Genomic DNA, 19,029 nt, shown 5'->3' on the forward strand with positions numbered 1-19,029 from the left:
AGTATTTGTGTGTGTGACGCAAGGGGGCGTGCATGCTCTTAAATTTCATTAATACTCAAGCTTGTCTTATATTGACTCATTGACATGAATGCACATTCACTAATATGCACAGGAAAAGTTCATTTTCAGATCAATTACAATAAGCTACAGGAGAACTATTTTTCTCGTGCGCAATTTTTTATTTTATTATTCATATTACTAACTTTGAAAGCATAATTAAACAATCAGCTGAAAAGAGCACAAAACCGCTATTCGCCATTTGTTTATGACATTTTCAGTTTCACAGTGAAACGAAACAACTTCGGTTAGCAAGTGGTTAACAACTATATTTCGACAGGACATTGCTAATTTTAAAATCATACTATGGAGAAGGTTTCACTCATTCATATTTATCAAACCTTCCTCGAGAACACAGTCACATTACACGATTAATATTTATGAGCCACGCCTTCAATAGCAGGATTACTTTAATTCGCTAAATGACTAGAGCCCGCCTACCAACGTCTGCCTGTCAGCCAATCAATTTGGACTACTGATACGTTAATTAATATTCATAAGCTTAGTCGTTGCCATAGTAGAAATCGCTTGCGGGTCCGCTTTACGTTTTTTCAAGGATAGTTACTACGTAAGTGCGCACTCTGAAGGGAAGCTGCAGTGTGCCAGCCCCCTCCTCACAGTAATGTTTATGTGCTTTGTCAGCTGTGTCTTGTCTCTTGCGCAAACTCTGGACTTCGAGCACGAATCCCTCAACCTTTATCTTCAACTATCTCAAGCTTTCTTATCACGTCGTATCGCTCTTCTGGCCAACCCCTTTCGGACCTTGAGCAGACTCAACTGGGTCAAGACTATTTTCCTTTTTTTTCCCTACCCCCTCCCCTTCTTACTGTGAAACATGACATTAAATTCCAATAAAAACGAACCTGCTGTCATTCTGGAGCGTGTGAACAGCGCGCGAACGGCTCTCTCTGATCTCTATCTGGAACAGCTGCTGCAGAATAAACCCAAGTCAGACAAGGTAAGAGGCTCTAACGATTACAGAAGACGACTGTTTCCTTATTTCAGCATGTAACTTACATTTGTCAATCGGATGTTGACAGTGTGTATTGATAGTATTTTTTATTTTTCTATTTATTTTTTTAATCAGTGTCACAGATATAAGTGTTTCATAAGGGATGAAGATGGTTGGTTCAGACTGGTGCAGCCCGGTTTGAGATCAGCAGACAGCCGCTCTGAACAACTGTCCTCTTCATACCATTAGATATTTTGACGATTTATCTGAAATAGTTTGCAGCATAACTAGAAGAAATGGTATACGACTCGCATCGTATCGAATAATATTTCGGCATGACGCATCGTGACGTCATGATGGTAGTGGGGTTCTCATTCCGCAAATCAGTTCTTTCGAACAGTTCTTTTATGAACTGGATTAATAAAACTGATTCAGTGGTTCTTTTAAACGCCTTTTAATATATATATATATATATATATATATATATATATATATATATATATATATATATATATATATATATATATATTATTCTTGACCTGGTAAGGACTCTAGCCGCTGCATTTTGGACTACCTGTAGCTTGTTTATTGAAGATGCAGGACAACCACCCAGCAGTGCATTACAATAGTCCAGTCTAGAGGTCATGAACGCATGAACTAGCTTTTCTGCATCAGAAAAAGGTAACGTTTCATAGCTTGGCAATGTTTCTAATATCGAAAAATGCTGTTTTTGTAACATGGGAAATATGATTTTCAAAAGTTGCTGTCTAACATACCCAGATTTTTGACTGTAGAGGAAGTAACAGTACGTCCGTCTATTTTCAAATAGTAATCCAAGAGAATTTAATATGAGAAAATGATTGGTCATCCAATCTTTTACATTTTTAACACACTCTGTTAGCTTAGATAATTTAAAAGTTAACAGATCTTGTTAACAGGTCTTGTTGAGATAAATAGTTGAGTATCATCAGCATAACAGTGGAAACTAATCCCATATATTTTTTTTAAATATAACCAAGGGGTAACGTATATTGAAAATAGCAGAGGACCTAGGACAGATCCTTGTGGCACTCCATACTTTACTGGTGATAATTAAACAGTAGAGACTTTGAAGAGATCTCATCTATCTTTCCTATAATCTGGCGGAGATACTAATAATATCATGTAACATTTAGCCTAGAAGCACAATCATACTTTATATGAATATAATGATAAATTAATCAGTCAGAGTAGTAATGTTTCAGATGTCAGCTCACCATTATCAATCTTACTTCACTTTTATGAGTTAATGTCATTAACTGCTTTTCTTTATATAGCAGTGCTAGCGGTCATTAACTGTTCACAATCCTTCTTTGAAAATCATAGACTTGGGACATTATGTTCTGACATTGTAAAGATATCTGTGAAGTAACAACGTTAATGATTGTTTCCTCAGATAAACTCATTCATGAGGAGACAATAGTATTATGTGGCAAAGATAGGATTAGTGGCAGGATGTACAATAGACGTTAATTTTGGTTTGCCATAAAAAGTCATATTTCTAGTTAATCTTCTTGGTCAAATGTGATGTCTGATTTCTTGAGGGAGACCCACTTGAAAGCATGAACAAAACAAATAATTGATTATGTATTATAGATTTATTTAGATTTTTCTCTGAACTTCAGACAGAAATTGGCATCTGACATTTATGTCTGTCTCTGGGCCTCTCTAGCTGAAAAAAAAAAAAAACATGTTGCACATAACCCTTTGATTTTCTTAAAATCTGCTCTAAACATATTTATATGTTGGCACTCTTTCTTTCTTTCTTTCTTTCTTTCTTTCTTTTTTATTTAATATATTGACGTAGCAATAAATCTTTTTTATGCAATAGTCACTTAACAGCATGATGGTTGATATTATAAATCTATACTAAAATCTAATGTTCCAATGTGTAAGCTCCAATGTTTTCAGTATCAGCCAATTCCGACCAATCCAGTGCTAATATTGGACAATAAATTTATGGTCAATATATTGTGAAGTGGAATGCCTAGTACACTGAAGTCATAGCTAGGGATTTTCAGATTTGGGCCGGTAAGCTACCTATAGCAACCTTTCAGAACACCCTAGTAACCCCCTAGAAACACTCTAACACTTTAAACACTTTAAAGTGAGAATCATGAAGACAATCTCTTCATCCAACATCTCATTCGAATACTAAACCTACTACCTACAAAATATTATGGTTTTCAAGATTGCTGACAGTGGTGCTTCCCTATAACCAAACAGAAGAGCACAAGCTTTCTATAAAAAGAAGCCGTCATTTTCTCTGCCGATAAAAGAGAGTCTGACGAACAGTTTGGAGCTGCTTGTGTAAAACAGTGTTCCTGCATTGTGTTTGTTTTAGATAAAAGGAGCTTCCCTGTTCACGCATGGCTGATTGTAAGTGCAGTGACTGTAGCACATGTATGAGTAGCTGGTCTGTAGTAGAGATGGATATTTTCCGTGAAAATGTCCTTATTAATAGTAAACCTTCAAAAAATTGCATTTCCATCACAAAAATCAAGCAAGAAAATAAAGTTTTAAAGAATATCATGATGTTATTGTTTATAATATTTAATATCTTGTAGTCGCCTTATAGTCACATTTAGGAGATTAGACCTAGGAGATAATATAGTTTATTGCAGCGTATGCATTTTGCAATGATGCAAGCAATCGAGCAGTATATGGTATATATATCGCCCTATCTGAATATATGTACGTGAATAAAGTTGGACATATATATTCAATTTGTGACTTAATGAAAAATCTGAGATGGGTGTGTGTGTGTGTGTGTGTGTATATATATGGGTATATATTTGGTTTATTGTAGGTATGCAAATAATTAATAAGTAATACAGTGTAAATTTTGAGATGCTATAGACAACCAGATAATGAAGATTTGTTATATAGTATAGCAGTGAAAAAATAAATAACTGTGGTAAAATCACTGTATTGTTGTGGCCTGTGGCATTTTTAAAACTGACAGCAGTATTATGCTAAAAGACACCTAATGCCACAGTTTCCTACATTGCAAGACCGTAACAATGTTATGATTCATTTTTATTCAAACGAATTGTAATTTAAAGGGATTTATTGGAATAAAGAAGAAGAAAGAACCTGAATTTGAAGTAATCAGTTTAAACTATTTTCATATGTTTGCCTAATACATATTCAGTTAAGAAATTCATAAATCCAGTCAATGAAAGAATGAATGTTATATTCAAAACTGTGGAATCTGACAAAAAGGTGGAGTAGTTTGCAACACTGGATATTACTGTCAGTCATGTCAAAATTGCTATGCTAAAACAGTTTTTTAGCTTACTTCTTACCTCGTAATCTTTTGCTGCCCAGCATGAACAACATTATCATGAAAATGTTATATTAGCATTTAGCAAGTGAATAACAGATATGCAGGTATCAGCCAGAGTCATCTACTCTATCTCCTCAAAGGCGAGAGCTTTTCTTTGGTTTACATTTGTTTGTTTGCTTCAGATGAAGAAAACACAATAGAGTTTTAAAATGAGGTGTTTGATAATACATGATTTGAAATAAATAGCAGTTAATGTACCTTGGTTATTGCTATTCTTTTATTGTGTTCAGCACTGAAAATCAGGTGACACTTTCAACATCTCAAGCCATGCGACGACACTTCCCTGAAAACAGAGGTGGTGTTGTCTGCTGAGTCACATGATAGTCCAAAATAAAAGGTGTATATAATTTAATTCAAGTTTATTTGTATAGTGCTTTTCACAATACAAATCATCGCAAAGCAGCTTTACAGAAAATTAAGATTTTACAATATATTTAGTAGTAGCTTACTATGTCAAAAATATGGCAGAAATGTACGGTAAAATTCAGGTAATGACATAATCAAACAGACGATGAACACTATTAACAGCAATGATTATATGTTGCAATCAAACTTGTAGCAAAATTTGGTAGTTGATGTTGTTTCAGGGTTGGCATCATCTAAGGTCCCCTGAAGGGTTTGCATCATTTCTTCTCCCGTGTTCGGTCATCTCAGTTCTTTGTAAGGGCTTGATACAGACTGAAACTTGTGTAATTCCTAGTTACCACGGGATGTCAGAAACAAACAGAGACATAATTAGCGTAGCTGCTGTTCCAAACAAACAAAATTTATTTGTTTAACCCAAGCTAAAGAATAATAATGCACATTTGATCAGATATAACTGTAGTACAAGATTATGAGATGCATTATTTGAATGCTTGGACAAAGAGATGTGTCTTTAATCTATATTTAAACGGAGAGAGTGAGTCTAAACCCCGAACATAATCAGGAAGGCTATTCCAGAGTTTGGGAGCCAAATGCGAAAACGCTCTACTTTGCTATCCTAGGTACTACCAAAAATCCAGAGTTTTGTGACCTTAGGGAGTGTGATGGAATGGATTGTAGATAATTGTATATAAGGAGATCATGTCGCAGACTGTTATTTTGCCCTTGGGAATGAGGATGTGTTAGGGTCTCCCACAGTTATAGAAGACTTTATTTGTCACATACACACTGCAAACTTTTGGGAGTGTACAAATAAAGCACAATATTAGCATTACAGTCAAAGGTCTGATATGGGATTTACTGCAGCAGGATATGACCTCTGGCTGCTGTAAACTGCAATAGCTTTAGTTATGTCAACACTGAATTCTGCATATGAAACATACAATTTCACTTGAAGTGCTGATTTCTCAAGTCCTTAGTCAACACGTTTCTCTGCGTGGACACCATAGACTGTATAAAAACATGGACGTAGTGTCCGTGACGTCACCCGTAGACTCCTTAAGAGCAATTTTGAAGCTCAAAGTTTGCAGAGTGGGCCGTCGCCATGTTGGCAGCACATCACCGTGTGTCACTCCCGGATAATCGAAAATGGGCAAAAAGGCGGGAGCTGGTTGCTGAAGCCACGCCCATCTAGCTCGACCAGCAGTGTCAGCAATCCATCTGTCACTCAAGTGGCCACGCCCTTAATTATGCAGAACTTTAAGGCTTAATATAATTTAAACGGATGAGTTATAAAATAATTCACCCCCCTCACAGTTGTCTTGAAGGGCAAAATTAGCTATATAGTCAAAAATAATTTTTTGAACCAGGCTGTGAACATGTTTTTTTCAGCTGTAAAGTTGGGCATTTTCTATGGGCCTGACTCCCTTTTGCAGCCAGCCTCAAGCGGCTAGTCAATGAATTGCAATTTTAGTCACTTCCTTGTTGGCTTCACGAGAGAGCGGGAGGTTGCCGCTCGGTGGACACGCATTAGAAGGTTCTCTTTAACTGATCCACGCATTAATGTTTTATCATGCAACCTTTGCTTAGGATGTTTGGCTGTTTCCTACCAACGTGTGACTTCATGAAGTCAGCTCTGTCAGCAGCTGTGAACTCTGTAAGCGAGTTCACGGGAGGCTTTTGCTGATGGTTCATCTCCAAGTTTTGGTACCGAAATAGCAGTTTTAAAATAGAGGAGGTACACTAAATTCTAGCATTCTTTTTGTGCTTAACTGCTTTAAGGTTTTTTTTTTTTTTTATCACTTTTAGACAATTAAGACAATTAAGAATTGCATTTGTATATATGTGAATGTATATGACAATAAAAATATTAAAAAATATATATTTTTTGATATTATTTTAATAATATATCACAATAATGTATGTGTTTAAAGAGTACATCTGGCTGAATGTCCAGCTTAGGTGTGGGTATTCCTTCATTTTTAATTTGTATTGATGCTCAAATGGAAGCTTAATAAATTTGTTAGTGATTTAGTATGTCTTCCCTATATATATATATATATATATATATATATATATATATATATATATATATATATATATATATATAATATATATATATATATATAAAACGGAGGCTACAATTCACACAGGCTCACCAAAATTGGACAATAGAAGATTGGAAAAATGTTGCCTGGTCTGATGACTCTCGATTTCTGCTGCGACATTAAGACAGTACGGTCAGAATTTGGCTTAAAGAACATGAAAGCATGGATCCATCCTGCCTTGTCTCAACAGTTCAGGCTGTAATGATGTGGGGGATATTTTCTTGATACTTTGGGCCCCTGAGCATCATTTAAAAGGCACAGTCTACCTAAGTATTGTTGCTGACCATGTCCATCCCTTTATGACTACAGTGTACCCATCTTCTGATGGCTACTTCCAACAGGATAATGCACCATGTCACAAAGCTCAAATCATCTCAGACTGGTTTCTTGAACATGACAATGAGTTCACTTTATTCAAATGGCCCCCACAGTCACCAGATCTCAATCCAATAGAGCAGCTTTGGGATGTAGTGGACGGGAAATTTGCATCATGGATGTGCAGCCGACAAATCTGCAGCAACTGCGTGATGCTATCATGTCAATATGGACCGAAATCTCTGAAGAATGTTTCCAACACCTTGTTGAATCTATGCCACGAAGAATTAAGGCAGTTCTAAAGGCAAAAGGGGGTCCAGCCCAGTACTAGCAAGGTGTACCCAATAAAGTGGCCAGTGAGTGTGTATGTATTCCACCCATCTTCCCATGTCTGACACAACATATTTAGGGCATTGAGACATGCAGGATATTAAGTTCGCACCTCTGCCTCGATCTTACATGTGTCCAGACAGATGCTATATTTATACTGGATTAAATTAAGTGTAAACACATGTCAGCAAATATGCATTTTAGGATTGCATTAACAGACTTTATACAAATCATGAGTTGTGATTTTTGTCATGGAGGTTTAGACAAAGCATATTTTGATAGTTGATTATCATCCGAGTATCATATAATGTGCAAAGTCAGTTCTATTTGTAAAGCTGATGATAATGCAATCGAGATTTGCTAGCAGAGGAGCTAAACTTGAGAGACACATATTGAGGCCTCTATTCTTCAGGTGCTCCTCCAGATGAACATTAGATAAGCCACATATTGATTCTAATATAATCAACGTCAAAAGTGATGTAGTGCAATTACAATGGAGCATTTCAGTTTTATTTCATTCATTATAACTGAACCTTATTAAATGTGTGTAATTCTACCTGTTACAACTTTCAGGAAGCCTAAAATAAAGAACAAACGAAAAAGGATTCCTTTTGTTAAGCAGTTTACAGAAAAGGCTTGTTTCAGGGATTTCAAAGAATGTTTTTCACTTCTGTTTTGGGCAAAGATTTTAGGTGTGTCAAGTTAAAACAGTGAAATGATTTATGGCTCAAGACAAGCACACTTTGTCTCATTCTTTTATTTCAAAAACAACCTCTTTCAGCAGATTGCTTATGCTATTGGAATGATATTTGGAGTAATATAATCCTAAGAGTTTGGTCATATGGGTCTAATCTTCTGTTTTGAATAACTTATGATCCGCAACAGAAGGGGCCAGTTATTATACATGTTGATGAACTGCCAAAGTATAAAACCATGCTGTTATTTGTGCTAAAGGTTATTAAAGGGGTCATATGATGCATTTAAATTTTTCCTTTCTCTTTGGAGTGTTACAAGCTCTTGGTGCATGAAGATGTGTAAAGTTGCAAAGACTAAAGTCTCAAATCCAAAGAGATATTCTTTATAAAAGTTAAGACTCTGCCACGCCCCGCTAAAATGGCTCATTCAAACATGCCCCCACATCTCTACGTCACGATGTGGAAATATTTACGTAATACAAAGAAAGAAGGTGTGGTTTCAGTAACCGCAGTTAGTGTTGAAGCAGCCATGTCAGGGAGATGCTGTGTGTATAGGCGAAAGCAAAAGCACTTTATTTGGCCTTCTGAAAGTAGATGCATTTATGATGCTTAGAGATTACCTACAACAGAACAGCAATGCATTTTATGGACGAACGTTTCGTGAACCTAGGAGAGGAAGTAATTCTGACTTGCTACGACAGTCTGGCGCTTCTGAATAAGCTACTGTAAGTATGTTTTGTTATTGAAGTTAGTGCTATTGACTGTTCAAATGCATTTTGTGAGCGCGTGTGTGTGTGTGTGTGTGTGTGTGTGTGTGTGTATGTGTGTGTGTGTGTGTGTGTGTGTGTGTGTGTGTGTGTGTGTGTGTGTGTGTGTGTGTGAGAGAGAGAGAGAGAGAGAGAGAGAGAGGGTCACACAGTGGAGTCAGCTGTCTTAACTGTCCGTGGCTTGTGTACTGCAAACACATACGAGCTTCATCACTGTGTCTGTCACGCGAATCTGTTCTCCTTTCGGGCTTGAACTGATGGTAAAACTAAAGACATTATTAACTGTCTTTACATTTATTTTGAAAAATGAAGCTCACTATTATGGAAAGGGGCGTTACATTTCCGATGAGTGCTTGCGGTGTTCGGCCAATCACAGTGCACTGGGTCAGTTGGCCAATCAGAGCAGACTGCGCTTTTCAGAAGGAGGGACTTTGTAGAAAACGACACGTTTGAGAGAGGTGGGGCATAGAGGACCTACATTGATGTACAGTATTTGAAAAATAATTTGTTTTTTGAACATTAAAGCATGTCAACATATTCTGTTACACCAAATACACAAGATAATGATCTTTAAAAAGCAACATATGACCCCTTTAAATGAGGAATAGGTATGGGGTAAAGTGTGCCTGTGGCTCAACTAATAGTGATTGTAAGCTTTGCATCAAAAAGCAATGTTGCTAACACATTATTTTAAAAGGATAACTCACCCCCATCAACATTTATTCACCTCCAGTAGAGGTAGTTTTTTTTTTAGGGAAAACAAAAGAAGATATTTTGTGAAATGTTTCAGTGTTTTTTGGCAGAGCTTGTCCCCATTGTGCACTATGAATATACAATGGATTTTGCAATGTAGGAAAAAAAAAAAAAAAAAAAAAACTTAATCATCATATCTAGATGACACCAGATCATGCTGATCATCAAAACCCTGACATCAGCCCATCGTAAGTCACTGCGTCATCAAGCTCAACTCAAAGCTGAGGTCTAAAGTCCTGATTATGTAATTGTGGTATTGTGGTGTAAACTTTTGTCCTGAACTCAGGTCATTCATGCATTGTTATGTATTGGCAGAACACCAAGACATGTACGTAAGAGCTTTTCTGTGTAGATCACTGCTTGGAGGGTTGTAAAAGCAAGACATGGCATTTTTTAATATTATTGGAATGCCTGACTGCTGCTCTCTAGGTCCACTGCTGTGTCTGTGAAAGCAGATGACTGACAATCAGAGCATATCTGTCATATCATTTTGTTCATAAAAGATGCCTGAGGACAGGTTATCAGATTATGCTAGGCCTGAACAATAATGATGTCAATGAACATGTCAGTGCCATCAGAATGACAAGTCCTTGTGTTACTGTGTACGGATAAGACAGTCAAATTGCTTAGTCATGTTGTCAATATAACAGTGTACTCTGGAGGGATGTTCTGATGTAAACTATGGCAACATTTTGGATGACAGTTACTGTATTGAAGAGTATGCCATATGCTTATGTATGCCATATATCCATTTCAAAAGTACAAATGTACACATTACTGTGTGTGGGATATTGATTGTAAGAGACTGGACAGAATTCCTAGTTACACTTTTACTAGTGGTCTGACCAAAACAAACAAACAAACAAAACCCTTTACAATGTCATTGTGATATAGAAAAGGAAAAAGAAATATGTGCACAGATGAAAATAAAAAATAAGTCCACTGTCAGAATTTGTAACTCTTGTGTTGTCCTCTGTCTATACAGTATATGCTTTCCAACCAATGCTTTCCATGAGATGAACCTTTGAGCTATTTCAGAAAAACGGTTTATCATTGGTTGATCTACATTCTCTTCATTAGTCAAGATTCACTTGACACAATTCATGCCAAGTTTACAAAAAGTCCTAATAATAATTTGTAAAAAAAAAAAAAAAATAAAAAAAAAAATTGTGCGTGGCAGTTTATGACAACTAGATGACCCCTTTTGAATTTAATGACTTATATGATGAACTAATGACTAGATGTTTTGAGGGGTAAGACTATTGCACAGATGAACTATATAATACATTTTGAGCAACATGGCAAGAGCAACTAATAATGTAGGGAACCACAGACAGATGTGCATAATCAATTGCATGAATGTACCAAAGCAATCTCAACTTGTTCAAAAGAATGAGAAACTGCTTTTATGATGTGTATAAATGACTAGAAGATGTGGAGGTTGTGCAAGTAGTTTTGAGAATTTTTCTTTTCTGATTTGAGAAATGCACCAAAGTGACTGAGAAAACTGTAAACAGAGCAAAATAAAAGGTCCCACTTTATATCAAGTGGCCTTTAATACTATGTGCTTACATTTAAATTAATAATTTGGTACAGTGCACTTATTGTGTACATACATGTTTTTACATTGTAATTATATTTTAAAAATACCTGCATGTAATTACATTTATAATTACACTGTTGACCCATCCCTTACACCTTAACACCCCCCCTTAATCCTACCCATACCACCAAACCTGTCCCTAACCTTACCCATATCCCACCTCAATATCAGCAAAAGTGTTTTGCAATACAATATGAACACAGTAAGTACATTGTACTTATTTTTTGATGTACTGTAAGTACATTGTAGTTAAGGCCACTTAATATAAAGTGGGACCCTACCTTCCTATGATGTTTGTTTAGTCAAGTCAGTAGAAATCAAGCTCCATCATAGCAGAGAATATAACCATGCCAACCAGTTCCCAGCATTGCAGGATTAAATGAAGTGGTAAGATGGAACCATTTAATCGTTAACCCAGGACAGATATTCACATCGACTCTTTAATTCTTCTCCTTCATCATGCCATTTGATTTTACACCTGGGGGGAAAAAAGTTTTAATTTATAAATCATGCATGATTCCTCCCTAATATCTAAGATATATGGATCCAGCTAATACAAAATTAATTACTGGGATCTCAACGATGTGTTTGCATTCCCAGGCCGCCATGCAGACAAACAACTGCAAAGGACAGGAAGTCTACACCAACGGCAGCGCTGGCTATATGAACAACAAAGATGTGACCAGGATGCGGGAAGTGGCCTTTGAGAAGAGCTCCTCTGAGCCACTGGTATATGCTCTTTTTTTATTCATGTGTTTCATGTAACATTTTAACGTGACTTGACATGACTTATTCAAGTACTCATTTTACATACAAAGAGGAATAGAATTAAACTCATTGAAGTCATTTAGTTATTTGAAAGTAATAATTCACAACATGTTCAATTCTGTTATAATTTATTTACATGCTGTAACATTTATTTTTTCCCATGGGACACAAAAGGAGCATTAAGTATTAAAATTGTAATTAAATTTGTGTTTTGTTCTTGTTCAGGGTGTAACTCTTAAGCTGAATGAAAGGCAGAGGTGTACAGTGGCGAGAATATTGCATGGAGGGATGATACACAGACAAGGTACAGTGGATTCCTGGCGTGTGAATAATATTTCCATACAGCTCAGTGGATTAAACCTTTTATTTATTAATGTTTTTAACAGGCTCTTTACATGAAGGTGATGAAATCGCAGAGATCAATGGGAAAAGTGTTGCTAATCAAAGTGTAGACCAACTACAGAAGATTCTGGTGGGTTGTGTTCTCATTTGCGGACACACACTGTGCAGTCCCTTATGAAAAACTAGTACATTTTAGCATACTTTTAAAACTAAGATTTATTACTAATAAAATGTGCTAAAAGAAGTGTGAACTGAATGTAATGTTTTTGAAGGCTTAATTGGATGTTGTTTAAAAATAAATGAAAATATATTAGACTTTATATTATATGCAGTTAGTTTTGTGTAAGAGTGCTTTCTTGGCCCATTGAAGTAGGACATAAGTACACATTTATGGAAAATGTCATAATTCTATTGTCTTTGAAACATGTGAACCTGGAGCACAGTCAACCACCAGTCTTAAGTCACTGGGGTATATTTTTAGCAATAGCAAAAAAAAAAAAAAAACCTTGTATGGGTCAAAATCATCGATTTTTATTTTATGCCAAAAATCATTAGGATATTAAGTAAAGATCATGTTCCATGGAGATATTTCGTAAATGTCCTACCGTAAATATATTGAAACTTAATTTTTGATTAGTAATATGCATTGTTAAGAATTAATTTGGACAACTTTAAAGGTGATTTTCTTATTTTGCACCCTCAGATTCCAGATTTTCAAATAGTTGTATCTCAGCCAAATATTGTCCTCCTAACAAACCATACATCAATGGAAAGCTTATTTATTCAGCTTTCAGATGACATATACATCTCAATTTTGAAAAACTGACACTTAAGACTGGTTTTGTGCTCCAGGGTCACATATGGTTAAAGCTTAATGCTTAAATGGATGATAATCATTTATGAAATGGCTAAAATATATTTTACACTTAACCGTTCAGCTCAATTAATGGTGTTGCATGACAAAATTCAACATACACTGTTTTGCATTGTGTTATATCATTCATATTACAGTATACAATGAAAAAGGTGTATCTCATCAAAGCTACAGAGAAATGCCTGGGTCCCAAAATCTAAAGAAGAAATAAGCAATTACATTTAACATGTTTTGTCAATGCAAAGTATGAATGAAGTCTAAATAATGATAGCATTTGTTTATGACTGACTGGAGGAATCTTATTACTGCATTAAATTAATGAGAATTACATTTTTGTGTGTGTGTTATGCTAATTAGAATTTGCCGTGAAGATGGGCAAAGAAAGCTTCAGTTCAAGTTTATATTGTGTACCTATATTATTAAAGCTTAACTTTAAATTCTGGGTAGCTTGTTGTTTGATTAGCTACAGTTTCACAGCATCTTCCTGAACTCTGGCACAGTTGTAGAAAAAATAGTATTCAAAGATGTTTCTGTGGTCATGTTACTTTTGATTTAACGTTGTTGGATGCTGTTCAACATTACAGAAAGACACAAATGGTGTTGTCACATTGAAAATCATCCCCAATCAGCAAAGTCGCCCCATGGCATGTGAGGTGAGGAAAAAAAACAGCGAAACCAGTCTCACATCTTATTAGTTTCCTGCTTTTATTTTTAATGATCACAGTCTACTCAACTTGTTTATTCCTATGCGCTTCAATGTGATTTTTTTTGTGTGTCTATCCTGTATCCTTGGTTAAATTAAGGTTTGGGGTTTATCATGGGAATGGGAAACCAATTGAAAGACACAGGTGACTATTTAAATAGCATTAATAGCAGATAACTACACTTTGTCATTAGATGAAGACACTGCAAACCTTCTTCTGCCATCTGCTGTTCACACAGCGTCAAACTGAAATGCAGCTGACTGAAAACCTTTTAGACTCTTGACATTGTGTCAAGGGATGGCAGTATTCTAAGTCTTCATTCACCATATACAAATAACCAATTGTGCTACTGTAATTTAGAACATCTAGATCCATTTAGAGCTTGGCTTGTCATTTTTAGGCTGTAACTGCTGTAGCTCTAGCTGTAGATATTGCTACTATCTGTCTATCTATCTATCTATCTATCTATCTGTCTATCTATCTATGTATGTATCTATCTGTCTATCTATCTGTCTGTCTCTCTGTCTGTCTATTTTTTTTTTTTTTTTTTTTTTTTTTTGTTTTTTTTTTTTTCTTTTTTTCTATCTATCTATCTATCTATCTATTAAAAATTCTATTTTTTAAAAGAATAGTTTAACCAAAAATGAATGTATCACATCAGGGGAAACTAACATTTATTTATGTATGTATGTATGTGTGTATGTATGTATTTATTTATTATATATATATATATTATATATATATATATATATATATATATATATATATATTTTTTTTTTTTTTTTTTTTTGAAGATGCTAGTTAAAACTTCTACAGTACACAAGTAAGATAAAAAAAAAATGTATACACAGTAGGACATCTGGGTCAACATCTTTTGTTGACCATGGAGAAAACCAATCATGATTGGCTGATAAGTCATCTTTTAGAAGCACATACAATGGTTTTACGAGAGAATAATAATTTTTTCGGATAATGTTTTTTGCAGATGTATATGAGAGCACAATTTCGACTATGATCCTGCCAAAAAGATGACCTCATCCCGTGCAAAGAAAGCCGGCCTGAAATTCCAAACAGGTGACATCATTCAAATTATCAATAAGAAGGATCCAAACTGGTGGCAAGTGAAAGGGTGGACAACTCCTCCACAGACTTCGCAGGACTCATCCCTTCTCCAGAACTTCAGGAAATGGTACGTTCTGACATGCATTCATTTTTTTTATTTTTATTTTTTTTTCTATATTTGATGACAGATTGACTTTTTCTTTGAAGTAACGGATTTAGTAATGTAATGTACATTTAAGATAAATCCTTGTCTTTCACAAGTTAAGCACTTTTCATTTTTTCTTCAGGCGTGTAGCAAGCAAAAGCAAAGCAACACAGGAAGCCAGTCAGTCAGTCTGCAGTCCCTTTTTGGCAAGAAGAAGAAATGCAAAGACAAAATACCTTGCCAAACACAGCTCAAGTTAGTGAAGCTCACTCCTCTAGCATTTTCTAAGGCCTGTTTCGCATCACATGCAGTGCATGTTCATTTTGAGAAAATGCTCTAATAACAATCTTTAACGAAATAGGTTTTTATGGATCAGCACACAAACTACTTGCCCCATTGTTTGTTAAAAAAAAAAATAATAATAATAATAAAAAAAATGTCTATAAGACTTGATTGCCAGGCACCACCACAAACAACATTATTTCTGTGGCTGCACTAAATCCAGTTGATTTAAGCTGTTGATATTCTTGCACTTTGGGTTTGTGTTTTCACTTCTCTGTGTATATTTCATTCATTAATATTTGGATGTAAAGATAGCCCTAATAATGTAAATTCGATTTCATAATGATGAATTGTAATAATTCTCAAATACCATCTCCCAATAACCAATTTATGGCTGTAATAAAAAAAAAAAAAAAAAATTAATACTTTATTTTCTGTACGAAGCACGAATGATGTCTGTGTTAAAGCACAACACGTGTCTGCTGTTGTAGAAACAGACCTTAGACAGTTGCTCTTGTCATGCATTAGCTAATGAATTTTTGTTTGGTTTTCTCTTCCATAGTCTTTGACCAGCTTGATGTAATATCCTATGAGGAAGTAGTGAGACTGCCTGCATTCAACAGAAAAACTCTGGTTCTCATTGGTGAGCATCATCATACCCATCTTTGACACAGCTCAGACCAGCAGGGAGCTCTTCACGATGACCTCACCCAGACTGTGATAATGTGTTCGTAAAATTGTAAATCCAGTCAAAGTTTTGGTCATAGTTTTTGCACATAGGTTTGGTATTCACCCCGCACATAGTGTTACCCATTAAGTATATTATAAAATGCTATAAAAAAATCAAATAAACCAATAATAGTATTATTTATTTATTTATTTATAAAATTATAAACAAAATAATAAATACTGTGTGATAATATTAGTATGTTTACTATATAAAAAACACTATATTATTTTTTTAAATACAAAGTATTAAATAAAAATAGAATTATTTTATAGTACACTTTAAAAATACAGTACTAACATTCACATTTTAATTTTTGCCAGCAAGTAAAAATATATGCACTGCAGGTTTTAGCGCTGCGTCAGTAAATGAAATGTCACAGTCTCGCATTTTGCTCTGAGCAAAACGGCAGAGCGTGCAGTAGCCTAGGTTTATGCTTTCAGTTTGAATGGAAATCTTATGCAGTTTTTAAACATTCAAATCGATCTAAAAAACCAACCTGCGGGCATTTTTTTATTTTGGTCAGGCATGCACACCTGTTGCAACACTTGTGTGCATGCCCTGGGATATAACGTGTTTACCCAGCAGCTATGACGATTTCTGCCTCTGAAATACCCGGCAAAATCTGGGAAAAAACAAAAAAAGTTGGCCCACTGATAAAACATAGATTCATGTACCAGTTAGATCTACAAAGATGAATCAAAAAAAAATATTTGGAAATGCATAGTTAATTGAAAAAGTTTACAGGCTTAAAAAATGTTATTTGCTCTTTTGCTGTTGTTAACAAAGGTGCACCTGGAGTTGGAAGGGCGCCATATCAAAAATGTTCACTGCTGAGCAGTAATCCGGAGAAGTTTGCTTACAACCCAGCACCAAGTATTGTACTGTCCAGCTGCATGCTTGCTCTTCTCTTTTTAATTTCTTTTAAATATTGAACTCCTTCCACCTGTTTTTTGAGAGTGTGAATATCCCCATAACCTGTTCACCGTCATGTCAAACCTTGTTGGATGTCAGGTTGACATGCTGTACCCATTTTTGTAGTCCTACTGTAAAATTGCATTTTTTTGTACACTATAAAAAAACATGATGTATTTAAAGCAAAATTAAAATTATCACGAATGTTTGTCATTTTTAAGAAAATCTATCCAAAAAACTAAGTTTGTTTGTAGTATGTTATAGTTTTAAAACTACGGGGCTTGTCAGTGTGAAGCAATATACAAATACATTTGAATTGAATGTGAGTTTATAATTGGAGGCTTTTTCATTCCACTGCACTGATTTTCCAATGTTTTTCTATGTAAACATGCTCTTAGCTGACTTCTATTAGTTCAACTTAAAAAAATAAAAAAACCTCATCACTAACATAGTTTTTTATTGCAGTTTTTGCATTAAAAAGGACAGTTTTCGAAAGCTTTTTTTCACTGCAAATTAGTTTCTTTCTTAAATTCTGGTTTTATTTGTCCTTTTTTGGTTTTTTACCAGTATTTGTATTATCATCATAAAAAAAAAACAAAAAGTTACATTTACTTGTAAAACAAAACTGCATAAGATATTAAGACTATAAGATATATATAATTTAGAGCTTCAGCTTAATTAAAAAATAAAATTTTCTTATAACAAAAAAGTCTTACAAATATCTTATTTGAAGACTATTTCCGGGAAAACAAAGGCGAAAATAATGAAAAAAAATTTAATGAATATCATACCAAAACATATATATATAGATATATATATCTATATATATATATATATATTTATATATTATAGATGATATTATATATAATATATTATATATAGTATATAATTTTTATTATTCTTTTTTTTTTTTTTTTTTGTGGTAGGGGGGGGACACCACTAGACCTTCATTTTTTGAAGAAAAGAGGAGGAAAATGGCACAAAGAATATTACTTTATTTCCAATGCTGAAAAATGACCAAAAAGGTATCATCGGGAATGAAGCTACTTGAATACGGGGGGGCAGTTTTCCAGGGACACATGTTCGGGGACTACAGATCGGAAACTGTCCACAAGATTCACGGAGCAAGGGAAAATCGCTGTGCCTGATGTGGGAACCGCAGGTAAATGCCACACTCTGTCAGTTTAATTTTAGTATAGCAATTAAAAAAATTTTCATAGGCATTGTGGTGATATGTTTTAGGAAGTTATCTCTCCATTTTTTTTATTGAACCTTCCAGTGTCACTATGTTAGCTTGGAACAGTGACTGGGTTTTTCTGAACTCTTTCTGTTTTCTCCCAGACACTGAAAGTGCTCAGAACGGCAGAGTTCGGTTCGTCCTCTTGTTGATATTCATTGCTCTCTAAAAACCCACCGGGGCCAATCAGGGTTAGGAAAACTGATTTAGTTTCAAAAAATATAACGGCCTCAGAAGCTCATTCCTAGCCACAAGCTTATGCCTAAATATTGTTTTATTTTTTACACATTTTTTCAGGTCAGAGGGGCGGTGCCAGGAACATCCAAAGGAATCCGATTTTGTGCCATCCTCAAGTGGGCCAAAAAACGTCATACTTTTTCGATGAAATGCTCATCAACAACGATGTAGATGAGAAGCGTTATAAGGGTGTGGAGGAACAATCGAGGGAGAGCATCCTCAAACCCCCGCAGTGGGGGGTACCCCAGTCTCCTGGGTGTTAATAAAAAACAACCCCCAATCCCTTGTCTTCCAAAAATTCACATATTTTTTTACGGAGTGGAAACGCCAACTTCAACCGTGGCCCGGCCTAATACCAGGCTGTTATCCAAAGAACCAGTTTTGCACATGAATGGCAAGTGTTTT

The 19,029-nt window shown here is 35.2% G+C and overlaps 1 pseudogene; it reads left to right on the forward strand.

The window, feature by feature from the left end:
- Nucleotides 1–600: 600 nt before the first annotated feature.
- Nucleotides 601–18,539, forward strand: LOC109058587 (annotated as a pseudogene).
- Nucleotides 18,540–19,029: the final 490 nt, after the last annotated feature.

The sequence above is a fragment of the Cyprinus carpio genome, chromosome A21 (assembly GCF_018340385.1).
Source record: "Cyprinus carpio isolate SPL01 chromosome A21, ASM1834038v1, whole genome shotgun sequence".
Lineage (NCBI taxonomy): Eukaryota > Metazoa > Chordata > Actinopteri > Cypriniformes > Cyprinidae > Cyprinus > Cyprinus carpio.